This window comes from Gekko japonicus, unplaced genomic scaffold, assembly GCF_001447785.1.
Source record: "Gekko japonicus isolate JY-2015 unplaced genomic scaffold, Gekko_japonicus_V1.1 scaffold519, whole genome shotgun sequence".
NCBI classification, from domain to species: Eukaryota; Metazoa; Chordata; class Lepidosauria; order Squamata; family Gekkonidae; genus Gekko; species Gekko japonicus.
Window position 1 is genome coordinate 1024129 of NW_015168666.1, and position 9518 is coordinate 1033646.

The 9518-nt window shown below is 42.5% G+C and overlaps 1 pseudogene; it reads right to left on the minus strand.

Moving 5' to 3' along the window:
• Positions 1-1367: 1367 nt before the first annotated feature.
• On the minus strand, positions 1368-2272 carry LOC107113902 (annotated as a pseudogene).
• Positions 2273-9518: the final 7246 nt, after the last annotated feature.

The following is a 9518-nucleotide window of genomic DNA, read 5'->3' on the forward strand; positions in this document are numbered from 1 at the left end:
ACAAGTTAAATGTATCAAAGTTCCAATATTCATGACCTGAAAGGCATTTTTCTACATTTTATTTTCGCAAAATCACTGATAACATCCCCGAAATTAATACCTCTCAGAATGTCTGCTTCAATTGTTAATATACACAGTGAGTTGAGTCTTTCTTGAAGCATAACTGATCTATTTGGGTTTTTTACACGTTTCAGTTGTGAGAAAGACCTCTCTGTTGTGCAGTTGGTGACCATTAATGTTAAAAATATTCTTAAGGCAATTTCAACATTTGGAAAGGCACTCTCTAGTTTGTCTCCTGTAATTGTGTTGTAAAGTTCCATGTGAGTGAAAGATGTTTTCTTGGTTGTTTTAAACTTATGAAAAACATATGAATGGAACCGCTGAAGCTCTGTAGACAAAGTGTTGTTCATGTCATCTGGATAAGCATCACTGAGTGTCTGACAAGTCCTTGAGTACCTTTCACTTTCTGATAATTGGGAATTAGCACCTTGTTGGGTGGCATTAGGAACACCTTATCAGACAAGAGAATCTGTCTGCTATTTCAGTGTACACCTTTCGTCTCCTCCTCATTTCCGTTTCTAACTTTTCAACAATTACATAAAAAGTGGAGATACGGAATTTGTCTCTGGCACTGAGAATGACCTCTGGTGCAGTTCCATTGTTGGGCATTCTCTTTCTTATACGCTTACGCATTTGAGTTGCTTTGTATTCTACATCAGGGAGCATGTCCTTTGCAAGTGATTCAAATCTCTCAAACTCATCTCTTGATGTGTGCAACTGGTCTGCCAATGATGAATACAAATCTGTTTGCAAGTGTTTGCAAGATCACATTTTCACTTTGAAGAAGTTGACTTGTTCTATGAAACTTTTCTAAAGTTTCATTCCAAAAATTCAGCTTGAACACAAATTCCAGTTCTTGCATCTTGTTTGCAATATTGTTTGCCTCCCTTCTAGTGTCACCTTTTTGCAACTGGTCATCTGATAAATCTTCCAAAGCTTCCAGAATCTTGAAGAAAGATTGGATAATTGCTGCAGTTGCCACAGCATGTGCTTCCCATCTGGTATCTGAAAGTGATTTCAACACTTTTTCATTTCCAATGCAATCTTTGAGAATTCTCCACCGAGCAGTTGAGGCTGAAAAGCATGTGTAAAGTAGTTGTACAGTAGAAAAGAAATCTACTGCAACTTGACAGCAACCCACAGCACTTCACCCAACTAAGTTTAGTGAATGAGCTGCACAGGGTACATAAATGGCAAACTGATTTGCATCCCAAAGTTTTTGCTGCATGCCATTGTAATGTCCACACATGTTGGCAGCATTGTCGTATGACTGCCCTCTGCATTTAGCAAAATCCAATTTACAATAATCACATAAGTACTTCAACACCTGCTGTGCCATGGCTTCTGTGGTTTTGTAATTCGAAAAATGTGATAAATCATTCAACTGGTTGTCCGTCTTGCAAGTATCTGAGCACTATGCTCAGTTGGTCAACATGTGAAAGATCAGGCGTTGAGTCCACAGACAGACTGAAGTACCCAGAAACATTAATTTCATCAATGATGAAACTTTCTTTGCCATTAACTCAATAAGTTCATCACATATCGTTTTGGACAGGTACGAAGGGTTGCCTTTTCCAGCATTTCCATACCGTTATATGTGAGCAGTCAAGAATGGGTCAAACCAACTTATCAATTCGAGTAGCTCCAAATAATTCTCATTATTGAGAGACCCAAATTTTTCCACTTTTCCTCGGAATGCCAATCCTCGTTCAGCCAGTGTGCAAATGACTGCTACAACATGCCGAAGCACATTCTCCCAGTAATTGTACTCCTCTTCAATTTGTTTTTCCAGTGGCTGTGTCAAGCCTAAGCCTTGTTTCCGAATTAAATATGTCACCATGGCATCTCGGTGAGTTGAACTTTTTTCATGGTTGTCAATTACAGCAGTGTTTCGCCAGTCACTGAATCCCTCATTTCTAGCAAAATGCTTTGACCCTTTGGGGGCAAATAGTTTACAAACAAAACAGTAAAGTGATCCTTTTGAAGGAGAGTACAACAGCCATTCTCTCTTGTAGTGTTCACCATTGGCTTTTATTCCAAAAAAATATCTTCTGTGAACAGTATCTCTTTGGATTCCCATTGATGAAATTGCAACACATTTGTCAAATGGCCTATTGTGGTGCTGACATTCACTGGGTCCACAAGCAACCCAATAAGTCACATCATCACCATAAAATTCATCCCACAACCTTGGGTCCTTAGCTTTGTTCATTTCATCCTTGGTCAGTTCTCTAAACTCCTTGAACAGTTCAAAAGCATTTACACATCTTGTCGTGAAAGTAGGTCCAGATTGTGGCACTTCATCATGTGCAACGTCATCATGAAAATCTGGCCTTGCACCAAAAATCTATCTCCTTCTGATGAAGGAGATAGATTTGATTCACTTCCTGTCTCTGAAGACTGACACTGGTTTTGATCTGGATCATCTTTCTCTGCAGTTTGTAAGAAGAAATCTGTCAGCTTTCCTGTCTTGGCTACAACAGACAGATTCTTTTTCTCATTCTCTTTTGCACGTTTTCTCTTTTGCGCACCACTCAACTGAACACACTTCATTTTTGACGTTTACATGGGGCTGAAATTAAAAAGGTGCAGAGAGGGTCAATGAAATGACGGTAATGACAACTGAATTTGGCTCCATTATTTTACTTTTAAACACATGCATTTTACTTTTAAACATAGCCTATGACACTGTACCTCGCCAACAAAAAATAGAAGATAACCCTAGGGCGCACCATGATCAGCTTGCACTAGTTTTATCATTATTATTTTTTAACAAATCTTCATTCGTTTTTTTTCCCCTTTTCACCCTTTTCCCAACTTTGTGGTGCCCCCTTTGGCCCTGGTGCCCTAAACATGTGCTTAGTCTGCTTAATGGCTAATCCATCCCTGGACACACCAAAACAAAGGTTCTGGCCCTCAGATTTATGCATCTAGTCATGCACTTAGGAGGAGGAAGGGAATAGTGAAAGCATGGGATGATCCATGCAAACTTTCTGCATTCCCTTACTTATCTATACAAGCCCTTAAAAGTAATAAGATGGGCTAAGATCAAACACACCATGAAGTAAGTATGCAAGTATGAATTAGGGATGTATACTCAGAATGGAGTCAATCAAAGTCCAGTCTGAATGCACCTGTTTGCTAAGCTTGGAAGAAAGTTACGCTACTCACCTTGGATGGTATGGCTTCTTTATTAATAGTCTCAGCTAGAAGCTTGGGAGGTCTGTTAGATCCAGTTCTTTTGCTAGAGAAGCAGATAAACTAGGTAGCAAAAAGTGCCTTTCTCCAACTTCATATGGCACAGCAACTGCCACCTTTCTTGGGCTCATCCAACCTAGTCAACACTGGTCCGTGTCATGGTAAGCTTAAAATTGGACTACTGCCACTGCTCACTTCTTCAGATACCACAAAATTTGTTAGTCTTTAAGGTGCTACTCTTAGGGTGCATTAAGACGGGGCATTTATACCGGTATAAACTGCTGCGGTTCCAACCGGTGCAATTTGATCCAGAAGAAACGCGATCACACTCACCTCCCTCACAGCGCAGCTCATCGCCATATGCCCGTTCACACTCCCGACACGCAGCAGCGCGCATCGGCGGGTTTTTAGATTTTTTTTTACATTTTGCACATGCACATAGGCAACCATCCACAGAGTTGAGATCTTCGCGCAGGCGCAGAACACCCCGTCCCGAAAAGCGTGCCCTGACGCAAAGACGTCCCTTTAAATTTTTACTCTGAAACTGGCCTCCGTGAGGTCCCGGACTTGTCTAAAGCCTAAAACTTAGCATCTTTTTTTGTTTGTTTTACAAACACAGGGGCGAAGCTTCGCCCAAGCGCACATCGAGGAGGCTTAACAAAAAATGGCGGCTGGACAGCAGACGCCTTGGGCTTCTGAACGGAAGTGGCTAGACGGAGAGCGATCAGACGGGGAGATAATGTGGTTGGAACTGGTGCACTCAGGATACCACCACTTGGGGACCTAGTAGCAGAATACAATGGTTAAAGGCTGTTTGCAACGGTTAGGGACGGAGGGCAGATGCTCACCGTGTGATCACCCGTAAGTACACCGATTCCAACCGGCATCTATACCGGCATAAATGCCCCATCTGAATGCACCCAGACTCTTTTCTTCTGCTACAGACAGGCTAACATGGCTACCCATATTAATCTATCTCCACCCATACACATTCATGTGGCAGCTATTGGAGTCCTGGGAGGCTTGGAGGGTGGGGCACAGGGAAGGGGAGCATTGCTCAGCTCAGCTACATCACTTCTGGATGAAGACCCAGAAGATGTCACCATGTCAAGTGATGGCCCAGGAATTCCCTCAGTTTCTATGGGGAACTCACAGAACATTGCTCAGTGTGGTGATGTCACTTCTGTGTCTTTACCTGGGAGTGATGTCACCACATTGTGCAATAGCATCTCCCTCCCCATTTTTGTTCCTGTTCCCAAACCAGTTTGGGAGAGCCAGTTTGGTGTAGTGGTTAAGTGTACGGACTCTAATCTGAGAGAACCGGGTTTGATTCCCCACTCCTCCGCTTGCAGCTGCTGGATGACCTTGGCCAAGCCATAGTTCTATCAGAGCTGCTCTTGAAAGAGCAGTTCTTTCAGAGCTCTCTCAGCTCCACCTAGCTCACAGGGTGTCTGTTGTGGGGAGAGGAAGGGAAAGGAGTTTATAAGCCACTCTGAGACTCCAAGTGAAGGGTGGGGTATATAAATCCAATCTCTTCTTCTTCTATAATGTACAACCTGGCAATTTTAGCTCTGGATCAGGGATTACTAGTAGTTCCTCCAATCTGGTCATTGAGAACTATTATTGCTCAGGGTTGTGCTTTCTCAGTAGTTGGACCTGCACTGTGGAATGAGCTTCCTGAGAATGACAAGAAGGCCCCAGCCTTGCACATATTTTGGAGGCTCTGTAAAGCACAGCTTTTCTGACAAGCTTGTCACCGCATGCACAGAGGTAATAGCTTCCTTTCATTTGCATTTATGTTGATATGAGTTGGTATTTAAAAGAATGATAAATGTGAGCTCAATGGCTACCATTGAGCAAGAGAGAAGTAAGATAGAAATATTTAAATAAAAATATAAACAAACCAAATGGAAGGTATCCACCATTTTTGATGAAGAAAGACCACATCAAAATGTCACTATTAGAGGTGTTGCAGTGTCTGTTTGTGAATTCTGTTTTCACTTCCCTGTTCTTCATTAACTTTCTATTTCACTGCAATGGCAAGTGTGCACAGAAGGGAACACAAACCAGAGAGTGGATCAGCAGACCTGCCTGATCAGAATCTCATCCAACCAGACTGATCCAATCATTTCCCCAACTTCCTGTATCTTCAAACCTCAGCAGGCAATGGTAGGCCTCTGACAAAGCATTATTAGAAAATTTCTCTACTACTGTACCAATTAGTTTTTGATCAGCACAGAAAACCAGATTGAAGATATGACTGGCCATGATGTTTTGGGACAGCCTCATCGTTCTCATGGTGGCTAAAAAAACCCTGAGCTGCAGGAGCTGAAGACGCCTTGGTGTAGATCTTGAATTTATTAAGGATAAAAACACTCAGGGAATGTAACAACATACTCAGCAGCTCAGGCAGGGAGATTATTAGACCTTGAACTTAACCAACAGAATCTCTGATCTGCCCCATCTAATATAGATCTTGAAGATGGCGTTCTGATTGAGGAAGTACCCGGAGAAGGTCATGGAAGCTTGAAAGCAACCCCCCCTCCTCACACACACCTTCAAGCAAAAGCTGATGCTGCATTCAGAATCTTAGAGGACAAAGCCGGTAGGTTTCCCTTGCTTGAAAGCTAGATGAATCCGACTCTAGGGGGCAGTGCTCATCTCCGTTTCCAAGCCGAAGAGCCAGCGCTGTCCAAACACATTTCCATGGGACACAGCTAGGAAATCTTAATTCCTTCTGCTCCATCCAAGCAGGCTGAGGATTAAATCCTAGATGATTTACAATGGAATAACCTGATTTTGGGCAACAGCACATTTTAGACCTGATTATATGTTGACATGACTATAAGAGTGTTGCTTGTTGAGAGAAGGACCAAAAGGAGAGACTGGAAGTATTTGTCTGAACTTCTTCCCCTTACCTGCCTCCACATGCCCATGGCTGAATAAACAGGGCCATCTCTTCCCTCCACTCTTGGTAAATCACATGTTTATATATTCCCTGAGTGTATTCTCAACAAGCTCTTTAGAAAAGGATTTGTTTAAGGATGCATATAACCTATTCATTCAAATACTGATATCAAAAAGATTATCCAAAATGGTTTGTTTCAATTAAATAATGCCATAAATCCATAAATTAACTAACAAAACATCCAATAGTACTATGAATGGTGACTGGAAAGTGATTGGGAGTAAATTAATTTCTTGTCATTGAAAGGACGGCTCTTATATTGGAAAAATGTAATACATTTGGTAACATATCTGATTTTACTTGTTGTATGTAACAATTCATAATACTTTACAAATTTGATGAATCTATATTTCTCCCCTACCCCTTTTTCCTTCTGTATCCCACCCTTTTAAGAGAAAATAATAAAAAAATCATTTATAAAGAAAGGACAGCACAGGGTTACCAAACTTTCCTGAAATGTTTTCATAACAAAAAGGTTAAAGCAGGATGATAGAGAGAGAGAGGCAAGCAGGCAGACCTTTGCAGATCATCACTAGAATGAGGATAGGAATATAGAAAAGGGCTAATAATGCACAAATTTAACTGCTTGTAGATTTATGAACCACAGCTATGAATTTGTAACCTTAACTCAAGGAACTCTCCCATTAGCATGTAATTAGTCATAGAGCTGAAACAGATGAGCTGAAGTTCTATGTGATTATGCTGTTCTAAGCTTTACCACCATCTCATGCATGCAGCAGATGGGAAAGAGGAAATTAAATATTCGAATATTCTCTCTCTACACACACAAGACAGGGATAAGAATTCTAGATTGTCATGCTTGTTTTGTATGAAAAATGTTTTGTGCATTCAGACCGTTCATTCCCTGATCTGTGGTAGAAAATGGTATAGACAGTGGCAGATATAGCAGATGAGACTTCCATTCATATGTGTTACTGTTTTATGTGGTCCACATAACAGGAGGAAAGAAGTAAAAGGCATGGATTGACCAGAGGCTGTTTCCCAGGCTTCTAATTCACTTTGATCATAGATTAATTCTATATATTTTAGTAGCTTAAGGTGGAGTTATCTTGGTACAATTTAAGCCATGAAAGCAACCCTAAATTGATTTAAAAGACCTAAATGGGATATTTTCCAGTGGAGGGGGGAATCAAACTTTGAGAGAGCATGTGGTTCTTTTTATCTTAGCTAGAGCAGTACATCTTGATTAAGCAGAACTCAAGAACAGCCCTACTGGATCAGACCAGTGGTCCATCTAGACCAGCAACCTTTTTCACACAATAGCCAACCAGATGCTCTGGAGAGCCAACAAACAGGTCTTCCCCCTAATGTTGCCTTCTAGCGCTGTTATTCAGAAGATTACTGCATCTGAATGTGGAGGTTCCTTTTAGTCACCATGGGTAGTAGCCATTGGTGGCCCTCTCTTATACAAATCTATTTAACTGCCCTTTAAAGCCATATATGGTCATAGCCATCACTACATCCTCTGGCAAAAGAATCAGATTTAATTATTTGTTGAGTGAAGAGAAACTTCTTTGCTCATCCTAAATCTACTGCCTATTAACTTTACTGGGGCCCCGGGCTTCCGGTCGAGCTAAGATGGAGGACTGACGCACTTTCACTTTTGTGCGAAGTGGGCGATGGCCGCTTTCGACAGTTTGGGCAGTTTCTAGCCCAACGCATCGCTCCCCAGCGAGGGGGGGGGACAAGCAGGCAGCAGCGCCTAAGAGGGAGTGTTAGGTTGGCGTGATTCCGCTTCGGAAGAAGCGGAAACAGGCTTTGATCTCCTCCCGCGAAGAAGGCAATTGCCGAGCAACTCTCCAGCAGCCGTTCGGGCCGGTGTACCGGTTTAAATTCTCCATCAGCCGACCTCTTGAAGATGGGCAACAACAGTGAGTGAAAAGAAGCAATGCGAAACCCGTTTTGATCGTGTAGATAACAATAAACGTGCCGCTTACCTGAACTGCGTTAAAAAATAAATTGAATCAAGCGGATGAGCGGATAAAGAATTAATATTCCCAGAACTCTGATTCCGGCAAAGAAATAGTTGATTGAAGGCTATAAAATAGCAAAAAAGCATATTGTTTAACATTCCTGCGGTGAGACCGGAGATGTGCGCGCAGCTGAAAAAGACGGCGGCTTTCCCGCAGCAAAGAGGATGACGGGGGAGGAAGCCGCGCACCGGCACGATCACACCGGGAGACTTCCTTAGGCGGCCCGTGGCAAAGTGTTTGCTAGTACATGCGGTGTGCTAGTTTTTTACTGCGCGGCTTTGGCGGCTTGCCACGGGTTTGCCACGGGAGTTCTATGCCTCCCAGATGTTCCCGTGTGATCGCGCCCGGATACTCCGCGAGACTCCCGTACCTTCAGCACGGCAAATGCTCCGTGTGACCGGGGACTATGTGCCCCTGAGTTCTAATAAATAGAGAGGAAAGCGCCCAAAGCAGAACATTTTGTCATAGTAGCAGTGACTTCAGCTATCCTCACACTGATTAGGCAAATGTGCACTCAAATCATGCCCTAGAAATGAGGTTCCTAGGTACCATAAATGACTCTTATTGGAAGATTAATGTGTGTAACCATTTTGGTCTGAAGCAACAGAACAAAGTTTGAGTCCAGTGGCACCTTTAAAACCAACAAAGTTTAATTCTGTGAATAAGGTTTTGTGCGCATGCACACAATAGCTTATACCCAGAATTAAACTTTGTTTGTTTTAAAGGTGCAACTGGAGTCACACTTTCTTCTTGGAAGAGTTGGTCACAGAACCAACCAGAAGGTAGTGACCCTGGCTTTCGTTCTGACCAGGGCCCAAGACTGAGTGCAAGGTGTAGATACTGCTGTACCAGCTGGGAACAGTGAGGCTGATAAAAGGGAACACAGGCCGTGGCAAATAAAATGCAAGTCTGTGATCAGGCAGAAAAAAAGGGAATATGAGGAGCATATAGTGAAAAACCTAAAGGCCAACAATAACACTTTCTTCAAATACATTAGAAGCAGGAAACCAGCCAGGGAGGCAGTGGGGCCCTTGGATGACCAAGGGGTAAAAGGAGTACTGAAGGATGATAGGGAAATGGCTGAGAAGCTGAATGCATTTTTTGCCTCTGTCTTCACTGTGAAAGATGAGAAGTGCTTGCTCACTCCAGAACCGCTGATTTTGGGAGGGGTGTTGAAAGACCTGAGTCAGATTGAGATGATGAGAGAGGAGGTCCTACAACTGATAGACAACTTAAAAAATAATAAATCACCAGGCCTGGATTGCATAGATCCGAGAGTTCTGAGAGAACTCAAATGT